This window comes from Juglans microcarpa x Juglans regia, chromosome 4D (genome assembly GCF_004785595.1).
Source record: "Juglans microcarpa x Juglans regia isolate MS1-56 chromosome 4D, Jm3101_v1.0, whole genome shotgun sequence".
In the NCBI taxonomy this organism is placed as follows: Eukaryota; Viridiplantae; Streptophyta; class Magnoliopsida; order Fagales; family Juglandaceae; genus Juglans; species Juglans microcarpa x Juglans regia.
This window is the reverse complement of record NC_054600.1, coordinates 21495321-21512717: the sequence shown is the minus strand read 5'-3', so window position 1 is coordinate 21512717 and position 17397 is coordinate 21495321. Positions and strand designations below refer to the sequence as shown.

General features: G+C 41.2%; 1 long non-coding RNA gene across 1 annotated transcript; it reads left to right on the top strand.

Moving 5' to 3' along the window:
- The first annotated feature begins 6904 nt into the window (after nt 1-6904).
- On the top strand, nt 6905-14896 carry LOC121259453. The gene is made up of 4 exons (XR_005939589.1): nt 6905-7291; nt 7324-7576; nt 10865-10871; nt 14885-14896. It is a non-coding gene; the product is annotated as an uncharacterized LOC121259453 (long non-coding RNA).
- Nucleotides 14897-17397: the final 2501 nt, after the last annotated feature.

The window sequence follows — 17397 nt, the reverse complement described above, 5'->3', positions numbered from 1 at the left end:
AATATATATATATATATATAATATATTATATAGTATGAATTAAAAATAAGAATCCCCATAAGGCCTGAATAAATCCTATGATCATTTAGAAGTTAGTGATCAATATTAAACTTATTAATGGGGACATGTTTCACTTAAACTAACAGATGCTGGTTAGAAGGCATTTTCTTTTTGAGTGCTTGTTGTGAGGCCATTGTGGTATAATCCTCAATCAAAATGCCTGAATTACTGTATCTCACTAAGAAAAAACATTGGAAACTCCTTCCTCAGGTTTGACAGATTCATCCTTTTGGATTGTGTTCAATTATATCAATCCAAATCTCTCTCTCTCTCTCTCTCTCTCTCTCTCTCTATCTCTCTCAAACAAAACAACCCAACTTCATGTTAATAAAAGAACTTAACACAAGCAAATAAGGCAGCAAGATAGTGTGGAAAAAGAACTTTGGAAAAGGATTTGCGTAAGGCAAAAACAAGCGCGAAAACAAAACCAAATTACTGAACACAAGTTTCCATCTTTTGCTTCCAAGAATAATAAAAACATGAGAGACAGAAAGAGCCATAGACAGCCTTGGCTTAGGCATCAGCTCGGACATGCAACCAAGAATGCTTTTACTGGGAGAAAACCCAACTCCAAGAATTATTCACCAAATACCTGCTTGCAGTTGCAGTCGAGGCTCGGCTTCCCTGTTTATATTGAACTCACCTACGACCTTCCATTTCTCATACTTGGCGTAGTTGCTCTGATCTTCATCTTTGTACGATCGATATATTCCTGATCTGTATCTCTCTTTTCTTTCTTTTTATCCTGAGCATCATCATCTATTCCATTTAACATCTTCATCTTTGAGATTGAAATGAACTTAGAAAAAGGGTCTTTGCCATCTTCTGCTCCTGGTTGCTTAGCTTCTTTATGAACTTGTTTAGCTGGTGACACTAATCTGGGGTTGTTGCTCTGGATTGGCAAAAATGGTGTTGCTGGTTTGGCTTCCACATTCAGTTTAGGTGGGCTTGAGAAATCAAACTCAATGGGAACCTCGACTGCATCGAGGTGCTGGGAGCCTTTTGAAGACTTGGGATGTTCATGGCTATCCGGTGTGGTGATCGGAATATCGAAGGTTGTTGCCACTGTGGAAGGAGTATGGATTAGCTGTGAAGGATTGGGAGCAGGGGATGCAGCTCTGGGATGTTCTTGGCGAGACGAGATGCGAAGAAGATTTCGGTAGACAGGACTGGAAGTAACTGCACTGAGGATTTTCTCACACACCTTCACAGATTTTGGGCTGCTATTGTGATTATCTTCCATGGACATGTTTATGGAAAATGAACCAGTTTGGGGTCTTTAGCTTTTGTTGTGTGACAACTGAGCGTAGTGTTTCCCCTATTTATTTTGGAAGGACGAAGAGATAATTGGAGAAACGCCAAATAATTATGTTCCGATCCTGGTGTGAAACTGACTTTCATTTGCAGATGGCAGGAAGAAACAAGTCCAAGATTCCAAATAAGAAAGAACTTTAGCACTCGTTTTCCAGGTAAAATGATGTTTTGGGATCATATTCCAACCTTTTTGTGCCCTCATTTTCTACCAAAAAACTGGAATCTATGACAAGTACAACAAACAAATCACAGGTCCATCACGTGGTTCCAGTGTCCTCTTGCTCTTCTATACAAGGAGACAGCTAGTTTCTTTCAAGGAAGAGATTGGTCAGATGACACCAACATGCATACATCATGGTGGTATTGGATTCCTCGAGAATGTGGAAATTCAACCCTTGATCTTTTTCTTCTTTTCCTTAGCTGCATTAATCTACTAATTTGGTAATGCTATCATGCAAAAAACGTGCTTATGCTAATCATTTTATTAAAACTTAGAAGAATCAATTAAGGCCTCGTTTGTTTTCACAGATAAGATGAGATGAATTAAAATGAAAGTTGAAAATTGAATGAAATATTACTGGAATATATTTTTTTAATATTATTTTTATTTTGAGATTTGAAAAAGTTGAATTGTTTATTTTATTTTGTATAGAAATTTGAGAAAGTTGTAATGATTAGATGGGATGAAATGAGTTGAAAAGTTTTGTGAAAACAAACGAGAAGCAAGCATATGAAATAGGCCCTACAATAAGCATATAGATTTATTGTATAAATGTGATGATACTCACTTCATGCCTTTATCTCTTTTTCAACTAAGATTTTCAAGTTCGCATAAATGAAGACAAGAAGCAAGCATCTTGGTGGTATTGGATTCCATAATGTGGAAATTTAAGAAACAAAGAAAGCTTATAGTACTTGCATTAATTTACCATTTTGGTGGTGGAGTCTAATTAAAGCTATCACGCCTAAAAAAAAAAAGCAATTCCACTAATCTTTTATATTTCTTTTTTTAGGGGGAGGGGTATTGGTAGGCCGTAGGAAGCTTAGAAGAAGAAGAATCAATAGACTTCTCTCTCTCCTGTATCAAAAGTGCATGGATTGGGAAGCAAGAAAAGAATGCATTTCTAGAAATACAATATGAAATCGCGAAGGACAATATGATTATGCATTGTTATAAAATTAAGGCTGTTATTCATTTTGACGAAGACTTCATTTGTATTAGGTTCTCGAGTTGGTATTCGGATTCGATCTTCAAAACCAACACCTACTTTTGCTCTTTTATTTTGGAACTTCATTTCACTTCTCTTTCTCTTTCTATCCCATTTTTACCAATGATTCTAACTATAACCACCACCCCTAGGCAACTTCTTTTTTGTATGAAACCAATTTCTCGTTCAAATTTCAATTTCAAGAAAAAAGAATAGTAGTAGAAGTAGATGTTTTCCTCTCTAATGTGAACAAAAACAAAACACGAAATGTCCTTCACCTATTTTCCATTACGTTTAGGATTAGATAAATTTTGTTTTTGTTCGTAAAAAGCTTTTTTTTTTCTTTTTTGTATTCACTTCTCCATTGGTTGTTTCTTCTTCTTTTCCCCTTTTTGATAATTGTTAAATTTTATAAAAATGCTTTTTAAGTTTTTTCATTACTTTTTAATGAGGTTATTGACTTGATACTTTTGTGCCACAACTTCTGAATAAATCCTATGATCATTTAGAAGTTAGTGATCAATATTAAACTTATTAATGGTGACATGTTTCACTTAAACTAATAGATGCTGGTTCGAAGGGATTTTCTTTTTGAGTGCTTGTTGTGAGGCAATTGTGGTGTAATCATCAATCAAAATGCCTGAATTACTATGTTAAGGACTTGTTTCACAGCTTCTCACAGACAATCACTTGCAACCAAAGAGGAAAGAGGCTTGGGGATTTGTGGGAATGCCTCTGATGCCAAAGTCAGTGAAGGTAATGGGATCTCTCTAGCAATTCATTCAGATGGGTTCATAATTATACCTGGATGACATAAATAAAGCTCACAATGCTTCTTGTTCATACCCAATAACTATCTCACCCGTTATTTGAAATTCAAGCCTTCGGGATATTGAGGCTTAGCTTATTTTTGAATGAGCTGATAGCTTTTTTATCCCAAAGTTCTCGTGCAATTGTTACTCTGGCGCTAGCCAGAATATGCTTGGATTGGGTAAGGCCTTGGATCAACTAGATTATCGGGCCGTGCTATAGCCCAAGCACATGATACGACCTAGCAGGCACCTGGGAGAGGATTAAGCCCCTTCTAGTTACCCCACAAAGTCTCATCACGTGCAGCGTGATGGACTGGTAATCATGGCGTCGTTTCGTTATTTGGGTATTTCGTCATTTCATGCCCTACTGTCAGGACGTCGTTTCACCTTCGCGCCCTTTCACATATCCCACTTAACTGTTATGGTTATTTATCATTTTTAGGCATCCCCTTTTTCCCACTTCTTCTCTTTGGCATTCCCTCTCCTTTTTCGAGCCCTCTGCTTCCGTGCATTGTCTCTCAGTTTCCCTTGTGAATCCATGGCTTCTTCCAAAGGTAAACCTTCGTCTTCTTCCCACAGAGCCGGGTCTTCACGACCCCGTGACCCTCCCCCTCACTTGGAAGAGGCAGCGGCTAACCCTACTGTTGGAGAGGGTGATATTCCTCGCTCGATTTTTTAGGGCCATCTATGGTCCTCTACCATCTCCCGTCAAAAATTGGACTCCGCGAGGGACAACTTTAACATCCCAGACTCGGTGGTTCTGGGTCTGCCAGTTTCTGTTGCTTTGTACTTGGCTATGTTCACGATGGGGTTTCTTTTGCCCTTTGTTCAACCCGTTCATGACGTGTTAGACGTCTTGGGTCTTGCTCTGGCTCAACTTGTGCCCAATGCCTGGCAGATTTTGATGGCTTGTTGCATTCTCTGGTGGCTCTTTTTGGAGCCCACAGGTGACAATTACCCTGACCTCACGGCTCATGAATTTCTTTCTTTGCATGGTTTCAGATGCTTGGAAGGAAACCTTTGTAGCTTTATGTCTCACAACAAACTAGTTCAATTGGAGCAGAAATATTCCCATGCCAAGGATTGGCAAAGGAATTTTTTCTTTGTGTCTGGGGACGGTTGAGAATTACCTGCTAATGACACCACGTATCATGAGTTTCCCATTATGGCTTCATGGTCCCTAGTTCCCGATGAGCGCGATTTTGAGATCATTCTTTCTGCCCTAGAGGAGGCTTGAATCCAGTTGGTACAATCTTAGGTAGACCAGAATAGCAATTCCACCTGGTGAGATACTATTTTAACCTCCTCTAACATTGATAGATTTTTTATGATGGCTAGTAAGGCACATGTTCTTGGTCGCAAATTTCTGGGTGCCCCGTCGCTAGCTGGCGGTTTAAAAAGGGGGCCATCATTAGCGACAGGGGTAAGAAAAAGAAGAAAGCTCGTTTGGGTGTAAAACCTCTAGATGAATCTAGTTCCACTAGAGGTGGGCCCCCACCACCTTTGGCAAGTAGTGGAAAGGGCTCGGGTTGACCTCAAGTACCTAGAACCAACTCCTTTGACGAGCTCATGGCCCAAGCTGAGGCTAATCTGGTGTTGGTGATAGAGGCCGAATCCGCCTTGTTGCTAAATGTCCCTTCTAAGGTAGCTCCACAAACTTCTCCACACCTAATGGCCTTAAAAGATGACTTTCATTTGGATGAGGGTGATGTCATCGCGATCTTGAACCCAAACTTCCTAAACATGCATCGTACAAGCAATTTTCCTCCTTCTTTAGATGGCTTTGGGGAGTCTTTGCGAATTGAAAATGTTGAGGGCTTGTCGGTTGGGGCTACTGCGGTCGTATCTAGCTCACAGATTGCTTCAACTGTCTCGGGCTGGATCACCCCCGAGATGCCCTTTGTCTCTCCAAACCTATCCCTGCCAATGGAAGCAAGGTGTGTCGATACCTTTCTCACCCTTTAGTATCTCTCCCACAGCCATTTCCAACCTTTCTGATGGATAACCCTTTTGCCGGCCCTCGTCGGGAATCACTTGCTCTGGAGGATGACGCAATGATCCCACCTGATAAGATAGCAGGAACATCTACTCAAGTGTAACACCCCCTTCTCGAAGGCGAGGAGTGTCACGTGCTTTTCATAAAATAAACCCGTCAAGAGACCTTGTGTTTCATAAATGAAATTAGAATTTATTTTGTAGAAAAACTGTCTAATGAAAATGTTTTCCAAAAACATTAAATTAGTAAATTGAATAAATTCATGTCATAAAAGCATGTTTTATTTTAGAAAGTCTGAAACTAAAATTAACTGCTCTTTCTATTCCTGGCATGCCTGCTCGTATTCATCATCCCCACCTGGGTGGTTAAAAACATGAAAACAAACTAAAATGAGTCAAAGACTCAGCAAGAAATCCATCATAACGTAAACATAATAAACATAAAGTTTTCATAAAAATTTCATACTGAGAGTTTAAATTCATAACTGATCATAGTGATGCTTATGTTATGTATGACTAATTTAACTGAATTAACTGACTGATTTATCTGATTTAACTGATTTATCTGACTTAACTGACTGGCCAACACACTTAACCCTGTGTGCGAGGTTGTGCACCGGCCCCACGTCCCGCTGCAGTAAGGGGAGCCGCTGATAGTATTCTGGCATACTATGGTGGACCACGACTGAGTTCGTGGCTAGCACATCCACCCTGAAATTGAACTGCATTGGTACCATGCATCTGAATGGCCTTCTGATTAATTGATCTGATCTTATCTTGCACTTGAACTTAAGATGGCTTACGTGTCTTATACACATGGGATGCATGACATAATACATACATAATTATAATTTCTGAATTGAACATGATGCGGAGTAACATGATCGTATGCTATATTGGATGACATGTTTGCATATGACATGAATGATGCATAAATAATTGGCTGGAAATGAACTGGCTTGAATAATAATTATCTATAAATTGAACTGTGATGATCCTAACTTGTGATCAAATTACTTACCTCGCTGTGCTTCTTCTTGAATATCACTTCGTAACTCGACACCTATACGCAATAATATCTATCACTAAATCCATCTGGAAACAATAAGTACTAATATCATACTTAATTAAATTCACAATCTACAAGATAGTCAAATCTTTTGTTTAACACCATAATCAATAAATCTTGGTATTTAAATTACTAAATTACTAATTTATAATTTAGTAAAATACTTGAGCTATTTTAAAATAAGTCATAAAACTTCAATTCTTAAACTAAGTTTCATTTCTTAACATAATTATTAAATCTTATAAGAAACTTAATAAATACTAATATTGTTTAAATATTCTTAACATAATAATTTTATTAAATTCTACTACATAGACAAAGGAATATTAACAAAATATTAGGCTCAATAACATACTTTAAAATATATTTCAAATTCTTTAAACACTTCCTTATAAAAATAGTCTTTGACTAATATATTTATTTAATTAAAAACTGACCTTTAAAATATTAAGCCCAATAAAATTTACTAAAATTGTTGTTGAAAATAAAATAAGATCAAGCCCAATTTAAAATACAAGTCCACTTAAACATAACTAAAATAGTTTATGTAAAAGTGTAACCAGGCCCGTATTACTTTTTAAAACATAAAATCCATTTGAAAAAATAAGCCCAGCATACTTGTCTTAGGAAAAGCACTGGCCGAATGGGCTTAGGGCCCAAAGGCCCGTTATGAAACAAACAATCTAGAGATTTAGAACCCATGGAAACAAAACAAAAAGAAAAAGCTCGTGCAATAATAGAGGAACTCACCGAGAGAGGGAGAAGGCCACTGTGATGGTGGTCTGGGTGGCTAGCGGCGTGGCTGGGTTCCTGGGCAGGGGTGGTGTGATGCCGTGAGAGAAGATATATATATATATATATATAGAGAGAGAGAGAGAGAGAGAGAGAGAGAGAGAGAGAGAGCAACTGTTAGACCGAAAACAACCCAAAACAACCAAAAATTACCGAGAGGGAGAGGAGGCTGGCGGCGGTCGTGGGCTTACCGGAAGGGAGTGGGTGCGACGGGACTAGGATGGCCGGCAGTTTCTGGCACCGTGGGTGGTATTCCGATGTCTTCTGTGGTGGACTCTGGGGAAGCAAGTGGTTCGGTTGCTCTGTTTCGAAAGTGCAAAACAGAGGTGCATTTCGTGCATGATTGAGGCGCAGGGAGGGGCTTACTGTGTTGTCCGAAGAGTGGGTTCGTCGTCCTGGAGGTTGTCGACGGTGGCGTCGGCGTGCTCTGGGCAGAGGGGTTGAGCGTACATGGAGGGGAAAGCTTGAGGTTTGCGACTTGGAGTTTTCTTTCCATCCCGAAGTGATAAGCGTAATATACATATATATAGGTGATGAATCAGGAGGAAACCTAGAGGAAAAGAGACGTGCATGAGCATGGGAGTGGAGACGTGCGGGGCGGAGAGGAGGGAAAACGTGGAAGTTAAAAGTATGAGTTATCCTAATAACAATAAAATATGAATACTAATAATAATAATGGTACGATAACAATTCTATTAAAATTAACAATTTATTCATAATATAAAATCTAATAAAATAACATAATAATAATACTAAAATATTTATTGCTATATAAAAAATTACATAAAACTTATATTATAGCCTAAACTTAGGATCGGGTTGTTACATCAAGTGAATACAAGTACTCCACCTCCAGTCTTCTCTAATCCTTCCATGGCTCCAACTATGCTTGTCCAGGACAATACTACCCCAGAAGGTGTTGCTGGCGTGTCTTTCAAGGTTCTTGATGTTTAGAACTCAACAGGTTCTACCTAGGTGGTTCTTCTTCTCGCATAGGTGATTCTTCTCGAGCTTCATTGTAACGCCCCGGTCCCGGATGGATCAGAGAGTAACTCCTTGTCATCCAAAATCATTTTTCAACCATATAGTTATAGACTCCAAAGTTTTCAATCACACGTACAACACACTGTTTCATATCAACTACTCCAATAAGATTAATCTAAATACCACAAAAATCTCAAATTTAACATCAACTTTCCAAGATACCAAAGTCAACAGAGCAAAACATAACTAGGGAATTAAATCTCCAATAACCAAAATACCATCTTTGTACTTAATCTATTATGCTCATGTAGCCTTATACATGATTTCTAGTCCGGATCCCCACTTGCATCATCAAAATTATCTGAAAAATGTTATAGAGATTAGGGGTGAGTTATCACAATTCAGTATGTAAACATGAGCCTTTTCAAAAAGTTCGATATACAGAAACAAAACATTTCATTTTTATATACAGATCTCATAAACGTGTTATTAGAAAATCAGAGCGACTTTTCAAACTCAAAAACCAATTGTTCATATTCAAAGATCTTTTTCATATTCAAAGACCATTTTCATATTTAAAAATCATTTTCATATTCAAAAACACTTTGGCATAACATAACTGAACATTTTCATTTTATCATATCGTATCGTATACCATGTTTAACTCCCGTGATAGGGTTGTGTTATTCCCGGTGGCCAAACCAGACAGTATCATATTGTGAAACTTCTAATTTTTTAATCTCGGATCCCCGAGTGTGCATACATGAAAAAACACATAAAAGACCACTTTGTTTCCAAAGTGGGTGCACTCATATCATATCATGTTAGTACCAACCATATCACGTGAACCGGTATCATCATATCAGAATCATATTCAAAATCAGAATTAAAACAGATAAGTATGCCAAAGGTTTTTCATAACCATATCATACAAACCACATGCCGAACATATTCATATATTTTCCATTTGATCAAAAACATATCCAAATCATTTTCATATCATATGTACACAAATTCACAGATATCATATTCACTCTTTTGCACATTTCAAAAACATGTCAAATATTACTCATGTCTACACTATTCATGTTAAAAGCATTTCTTTTCTCTTTCATACATATATCATGAGTGAATGCAAAATATATACTGAGGTTGTGTTTCACATTTTCTTTCTAAAACAACATGCACATTTTTATAGACCAACCTCAATTCATTTCTTTCTATGTAAATTTAGCATAGGAACTTCGCTTACCTGGACTTTTTAGCTTTTCAAAAAATCTTCACAACAGTGCCAAACGAATATCAATCTTCACCTATAGTAACTTGAATAAATCTCCAATTTGAACAGTTATTTTGTAATTACACCTAAAGTACCTATTTTAATACATCAAGATCTAAATTCTCACAACCCCAAAAATACTATCACTTCCCAAATTCCTCAATATCCACTTAATATCTTCGAATAAGATATTAAATTCTAACTTATTTACTATTGAAATCAAACTATAAAATTTAATACTAAATAATATAATAAAATTAATATACTTTAAAACCCTAATTATCTTCTGTAATAATATTTATACTTAAAACCAAGCCTTCACATAGTAAATTAAAAACCAAGCAAAACATATAACTAGAGGTATTTTGGGAAATATTCATATAATGCATGGGTTCTTTGGTGAGTATGTTACAAAAAAAAAAAAGTACACTTCTGAAAATACAAAACATGACCCATGACAGCACTAAGCTCACCGAGCGAGATGGAGCCGTGATGGGGCTGTGCGGCTGAGGTGCATGCTCTGGTGAGCTGGGTGGCTGCGCACCGAGAGAGAAAGAGACAGAGAGAGAGAGAGATGAGAGAGAGAGAATTCAAGAGAAACAGGGTGTGACGGAAAGGAGACTGTGGGGAGGATTTGAGTGGGCTTACCAAGAGAGAGCAGTGGCTTGGGGTGGCGTGAAATGTCTGGTAGTGTTTTTTGTGCAAGTGGTGACGAAGTGGAAGGGCCTGGCACCATGAGTGGTTAGGTTATGGCTTACAGTGGGGGAAAAATTCCTCTATTGTCAGTGGTGCAAAACAGAGCACCTTGTCCAAAGCTTTCGGTGGCTGGGAATGGTGGTGATCTGAGGGAAGAGTAGCGACGTGGTTGGCTTGGTTTCAGAGTAGCGAGGCTACTGGGCTTAACGGAGTCTATGGGCTATGAGGAGGCCGTGAGGGTGCAACTTCATGGGAGGTTATGACATAGACAAACACGACAGTGGGTTTACTTTTGGTGGTGGTGGTTGGGGATACGGTGGGGGTGCATGAGTGCAGTGGCGTTACAGGGCACAGTGACTGTGTGGAGGCTACGGTGGTTGGCTTACTGGCTTGGGTGTTTCCTTGCATGGGTTAGGGCCTTCGTGCATCCGTTTCGTCGATTTTGTATGGGGGAAATGGGTTGAATTTTGGTCAGTGCCAAGCTTGGTGGTTCTCGGTTTACTGTGGATGTCGCACATGTTTCGTGGTGCAGGAGGGAAGCGGTTAATGGCTACTACAATGAGTGTATTTGGATGTTGGGATAAAGAGGAACTAACGTGAGTGAGATGGAGGTTGGGTGGTTTCTGTACAAGGCTGTTTCGAAGGTGAAGATGAGGGTTCTGGTGCTCTCCATGGTGGTGCAACTAGCGCCGTGGTGGTGAAGTGGCTTGAGGATCTGTCATGGATGGTTTAACTCCCAGTGTGGATGAGTGAGAGTCTAAGTGTGTGATGGAAAAGAAAAAAAAAAAAAAAAACAACAAAGATGTGGGGAAAATGGATTTGAGGTCGAGGGATTTTCGGAAGTGAGGAAACTGAAAGGAAAGCCAAAAAAAAAAAAAAAAAAAAGAAACGATCTGGCAACAAAACTGCAGTTAGGGAAGAAAACACCTACCAAAACGACATCGTGGGCCTAGCTTCCTTCTAGTTTGAATTTAGGCTCTGGGTATTACATTCACGTTCACATCGAGAAGAGGCTTTTCATTCCACTGTTCGCAACATCCATTCACTAGTAAGTTCCTTTGTTTTAATGATCTTATTTTCCTTACCTCGCTGCTTTTGACTTGGTTGGGTTCTCAGGGAGTTGACCGATTGGCAGCTGCATTGGTTGAGGACCGCTTGGAGCTATTGGGGGAGAACCAATCCATGCAATCTTTTATCGATAATACTCACAGTGTTGTTGTTGCCACATGTACCGAGAAGGAAAGGATGGCTAAAGAATTATCCTGTTTCAAATTCTGCTCTCATAAACTTAAGGGTGAGGTTGCTTCCTTGTGCGCTCAGGTTGACTCACTTAGATCGGAGGTGGCGAGCTCCTTAGAAGAAACCAGCCAATACCGACGTGAAGCAAAAGCCAACAGAGCTGAATAGGATAGTTTGGTCGCTTGCCTCAATCAGATGGAGAAAGAGATTGAGGAACTTAAGAAAGTGAAAGCTGATTACGTTACTCGCCTGCTGAACTCAGAAGAAGGACGTCGGGAAGCAAATACCCTACTAAGTATAGCTGAGGGTGAGAAAGCCAAGGCAGAACAGGATCTGGCAGCAGTGAAGAAAAAGCTTAAGGAACATGATCGCCATTACTTACAACTTAACCAAATCTTGGAGTCCCATAAAAAATAGCTATTTGGGTCGGAATCAAGGGTGACCAACTTAACATCGAGTTAGCTCGTTCCCAAGGTGAGGTTGCTCGTATTCTTCCTCAACTCAATGTCGCCTACACTATTCGAGGCCAAGCCTGGGGTCTTGGGTTCCGGGATTAAACAGTTGCGAGAGTTCTTGCTTAATCATCCTGAGGCAGATCTTTGCACCTTAGACTAGAAGTCAATACGAGTCAGTTCTGCTGCTTACCATGTTTTTTATTCCTTTGGGAGAGACACCATGCCTAACGCCTTTCCCCCTCTTTGCCGCTCCTAAAAATTTTAACATTTTGCATTTAGAAAAAAATTTGTATATGTTGGACTCAAAAATGTGTATGTTCTGAAGAACTATTTTGATATTAACAATGTGTTTTATTGTTTTGATGTTGTGCTGTGCTTTTGTTTCTGTGGTGATTGGCTCTCTTCTCTTCTCTCTCTCTCTCTTTGGGTGTTTTTCCTTCTGGTAATTTTGGTGAAAAGAGTGTGGCAGGAGAGTGCATCAACTGTGTAACTCTGGCGAGAGGTGTAACGGGAGAATTCCTCGATAGTGTAACCTTGGTGAAAGGTGTAGCAGGAGAGACCCTCAATCGCGTAACCTTGGCAAGAAGAGTGTGGCGGGAGAGTGCCTCGACCGCGTAACTTTGGCAAGAGGTGTAACAGGAGAGTTTCTTGACCGTGTAACCTTGGCTAAAGGTGTAGCGGGAGAGTCCCTCGACCTCGTAACCTTGTCGAGAAGAGTAACGGGAGAGTTCCTCGACCGCGTAACCTTGGCGAAAGATGTAGCGAGAGGGTCCCTCGACTGCGTAATCTTGGCGAGAAGAGTGTAATGAGAGAGTGCTTCGACCGTAACTCTAGCGAGAAGTGTAATGGGAGAGTTCCTCGACCATGTAACTTTGGCGAATGGTGTAGTGAGAGAGACTCTCGACTGCGTAACCTTGGAGAGAAGAGCGTGGTGGGAGAGTGCCTCAAAGCGTAACTTTGGCGAGAGGTGTAACGGGAGACTTCCTCAATCGTGTAACCTTGGCGAAAGGTGTAGCGGGAGAGTCCCTCGACCGCGTAATCTTGGCGAAAAGAGTGTGGCGGGAGAGTTCCTCGATTGCATAACTCTGGTGAAAGGTGTAACAAGAAAGTTCCTTGACCTTGTAACCTTGGCGAAACGTGTAGCAGGAGAGTCCTCCAACCGCGTAACCTTGGCGAGAAGAGTATGGCAAGAGAGTGCCTCGACCGCGTAACTCTGGCGAGATATGTAATGGGAAAGTTCCTCGCCCATATAACCTTGGCCAAAGGTGTAACGGGAGAGTCCCTCGACCACTTAATCATGGCGAGAAGAGTGTTCACCAAGCAACTAATCAAAAGTCTAAACGTAATATCTTCTTAAATGCTTGGCATTCCAGGGGTGGGGCAGTTCACGTCTCGTGGTGTCTTTGAGGTGATAAGCTCTAGGAGCAATGACTGGCTACCACGACGTATGGCCCTTCCCATCACGGCCCTAGCTTCCCCTCTTCTGTTGTAGTTACTCTAGTCTCCTTTAGGACTAAGTCGCTTACTTTGAAGGACATTGGTTTCACCCTCTTGTAGAAGTATTGCTCTGTCTTCCTTTTGCAGGCTGCCATTCTTGTTTCGGTATATGCCCTCACTTCCTCGAGTAGGTCCAAATTTTATTCTAGCTTTTCATCATTCGCGCCGACATCGAAGCCTTTCCTCCTGTGGTTTGGCAACCCTACTTCCACCAATATCATTGCTTCACTCCCATATGCCAAGGCGAACGATGTTTTGCTTGTTGAGGTTTTTGGTGTTGTCCTGTATGCCTATAAGACTCCCCATGATCCTCTCCACTCCTGGTCTTCAACTGGCAAAGACTCCCCATGATCCTCTCCACTCCTGGTCTTCAACTGGCAAAGACTCCCCATGATCCTCTCCACTCCTGGTCTTCAACTCACAAAGACTTCCCATGATCCTTGCCATGCCTGGTCTTTTATACCTTATCTTGATTATGCAAACTAGAGCAATGTACATGATTGCGGCTATGTCGCCTTGTGTGAGTTTCTCGCCTTCCTTCGTGTTCGCCTCTCCTCGCCTTCTGTCCTCCTTCCCGATCTCTTTTTGAACCCCCCCTCAACACATACTCTTCCTTTCGTTCTAATCTAGCAGTTAAGGTGATTAACGTATCTTCAACGTTGGCGAAATCATCTGCCCTATCCATAAATTCTGGTAAAGTGGAAGGGGTCTTCCTTGCCAACTCGGCCACAAAAGGACTCATTGACCAAATGTCCCCAAGCAGAACAACCAACTTGATCTTTTCATCTTTGTCGTCAACTGTCATTCTTCCCTTATTGAACCGTTCCAGATACGCTTTCTAGCTATCCTCTTCCCTTTGCTTTATAGTGAATATATATGCTACTGACCTCCTTCGCCTTCGGTTGGCTATAAATTGCGTTAAGAATTGTGTACCCAGTTCTTTGAAGCTGTCCATGGATCCCAACTACAATGCCAAAAACTACCCTTAAGCCATTCCTTTCAAAGTCAAAGGGAAAGCCCTACATGCAGTCTCCCTGGGGAACCCATGGAGCATCAGGTGAGCTTTGAAGGTTTCCAAATACTCCATTGGGTCTTTAGATCCGTCGTACATATCTATTGATGGAACTTTGAACTTTGAACTTCGGTGGCAACGGTACCGCCATGATTTCTGTGTTGTACGGCAGATTGGTGCTAGTCAGCAGCTGATCAACCGAGGAAAACGTCCATATTTTCTTAGCCATCTCCTCATACTTATCAATTAGGCAACATAGGTCATGATGCATCTTTTTCGTTTCCTCATTTTTTGAGGAGGCTTGCTAGCCCTAGCGCTATGCGCTTCCATCTTAACCTTATCGGCCTAGTTGGGCGCCGTCTCCTCTCCTGATAGTTAGTTCTTTGCTCTAATGGCCTCGTTCTCTTTCCGCGGCAACTCCACCTCGGTACTCGGTTGTAAGTTTCTTCACTACTTCTTCCATCTCTATGAGCCTTCACTCCATATCTCCCAACGTCACTTTCTAATCTCCGGTTGCTTGAGATCGAGTAGTGGTGGGCATGTGAAAAGTACGCTGGTTGTACGACAAACAAACCCTATAGACGGTGCCAACTGGTAAAGACGTTTTCACAGCTTCTCACACACGATCACCTGCAACCAAAGAGTGAAGAGGCTTGGGGGTTCGTGAGAATGCCTCTGATGCCTAAGTCAAGGATGGTACTGGGATCTCTCTAGTAATTCCTTCAGATGGGTTCATAATCATACCTGGATGATATAAATAAAACTCACGACGCTTCCTATTAATATGTGATAACTATCTCACTCATTATTTGAAATTCAAGCTTTCAGAATATTGAGGCTTAGCTTATCTTTGAATGAGCCGATAGCTCTTTTATCTCGAAGTTCTCAAGCGATTTCTCCTCTGGCGCTAGCTAGAATATGCTTGGATTGGGTTAGGCCTTGGATCAACTAGATTATCGGGCCATCCTATAGTCCAAGCACTTGATATGACCCAGCTGGCCCTGAGAGAGGATTAAGCCCCTTTCAGTTACCCTGTGATGTCTCATCACACGTAGCGTGATGGGACTTGTAATTATGGCATTGTTTCGTTGTTTGGATTTTTCGTCATTTGGATATCTCATCATCGCGATCTTGAACCCAAACTTCCTAAACGTGCCCCGTACAAGCAGTTTTCCTCCTTCTTTAGATGGCTTTAGGGAGTCTTTCCGAATTGAAGATGTTAAGGGCTCGTCGGCTAGGGCTGCTGCGGTCGTATCTAGCTCACCGATTACCTCAACTATCTTGGCCGAGATCACCCCCGAGATGCCCTTTGTCTTTCCAAACCTATCCCCTGCCAATGGAAGTAAGGTGTCTCAATACCATCCTCGTCCTTTAGTATCTCTCCCGTAGGGGGCGGTGAACCTTTTCCAACCTTTCTGATGGATAACCCTTTCACCGGTTCTTCTCAGGAATCACTTGCTCAAGAGGATGACGCACTGATTCCACCTAAAAAGATAGCAGTAACATCTACTCAAGTGAATACAAATACTCCACCTCCAGTCTCCTCTAATCCTTACATGGCTCCAACTATGCATGTCCAGAAAAATACTACCCTGGATGGTGCCGCTGGTGTGTCTTTTAGGGTTCTTGATGTTCAGAACTCCTTGGGTTCTCGCCCAGTTGGTTCTTCTTCTCACCTAGGTGGTTCTTCTCAAACTTCACGTTCACACCGCTTTTCATTCCAATGTTCGCAACCTTCGCAGTATCCTTTCATTGGTAAGTTCCTTTGTTTTAATGATCTTATTTTCCTTACCAAGATGCTTTTGACTTGGTTGGGTTCTCAGAGAGTTTGCCGATTGGCGGCTACATTGGTTGAGGACCGCTTGGAGTTAGAGGAGGAGAACCAATCTATGCAATCTTTTATCGGCAGTGCTCACGGTGCTTTTGTCGCCACATGAACCGAGAAGGAAAGGATGGTTGAAGAATTATCCCGAGCCGAATCCTGCTCTCATAAACTTGAGGGTGATGTTGCTTCCTTGCATGGTCAGGTTTACTTTCTTAGATTGGAGGTGGCAAGCTCCTTTGAAGAAACCAGCCAGTACCGATGTGAAGTAGAAGCCAACGGGGCTGAATAGGATAGTCTGGTCGCTCGCCTCAATCAAATGAAGAAAGAGATTGAGAGACTTACGAAAGTGAAAGCTGATTACGCTGCTCACTTGCTGAACTCAGAAGAAGGACGTCGGGAAGCAAATACCGGACTACGTATAGCTGAGGGCGAGAAAGCCAAGGCGGAACAGGATCTGGCAGTGGCGAAGAAAGAGCTTAAGGAACATGATCGCCATTACTTATAGCTTAACCAAATCTTGAAGTCCCATAAAAAAACAGCTATCTGGATTGGAATCAAGGGTGACTGAACTAAACGTAGAGTTAGCTCATTCCCAAGGTGAGGTGGCTCATATTCTTCCTCAACTCAATGCTGCCTACACAGTTTGAGGCCAAGCCTGGGTCCTTGGGTTCAAGCTAAGGATTAAACAGTTACGTGAGTTCTTGTTTAATAATCCCGAGGTAGATCTTCACACCTTAGACGGGAAGTCAATACGAGCCAATGCTGCTACTTACCATGTCTTTGGTTCCTTTGGGAGAGACACCATGCCTAACGCCTTTCCCCATCCTCCCCGCCCTTAATAATTTTTAACTTTTTGTGTTTAGTAAAAAATTTGTATGTTGGACCCAAAAATGTGAATGTTCTGAAGAACTGTTTTGATATTAACAATGTGTTTTATTGTTTTGATGTTGCACTGTGATTTTTGTTCCATGGTGATTGGCTCTTTTCTCTCTCTCCCGGGTGCTTTTCCTTCGGGTAATTTTGGCGAAAAGAGTGTGGCAGAAGAGTGTCTTGACCACTAACTCTGGCGAGAGGTGTAATCAAAGAGTTCCTTGACCGTGTAACCTTGGCGAAAGGTGTAGCAGGAGAGTCCCTCGACCGCGTAACCTTAGCAAGAAGAG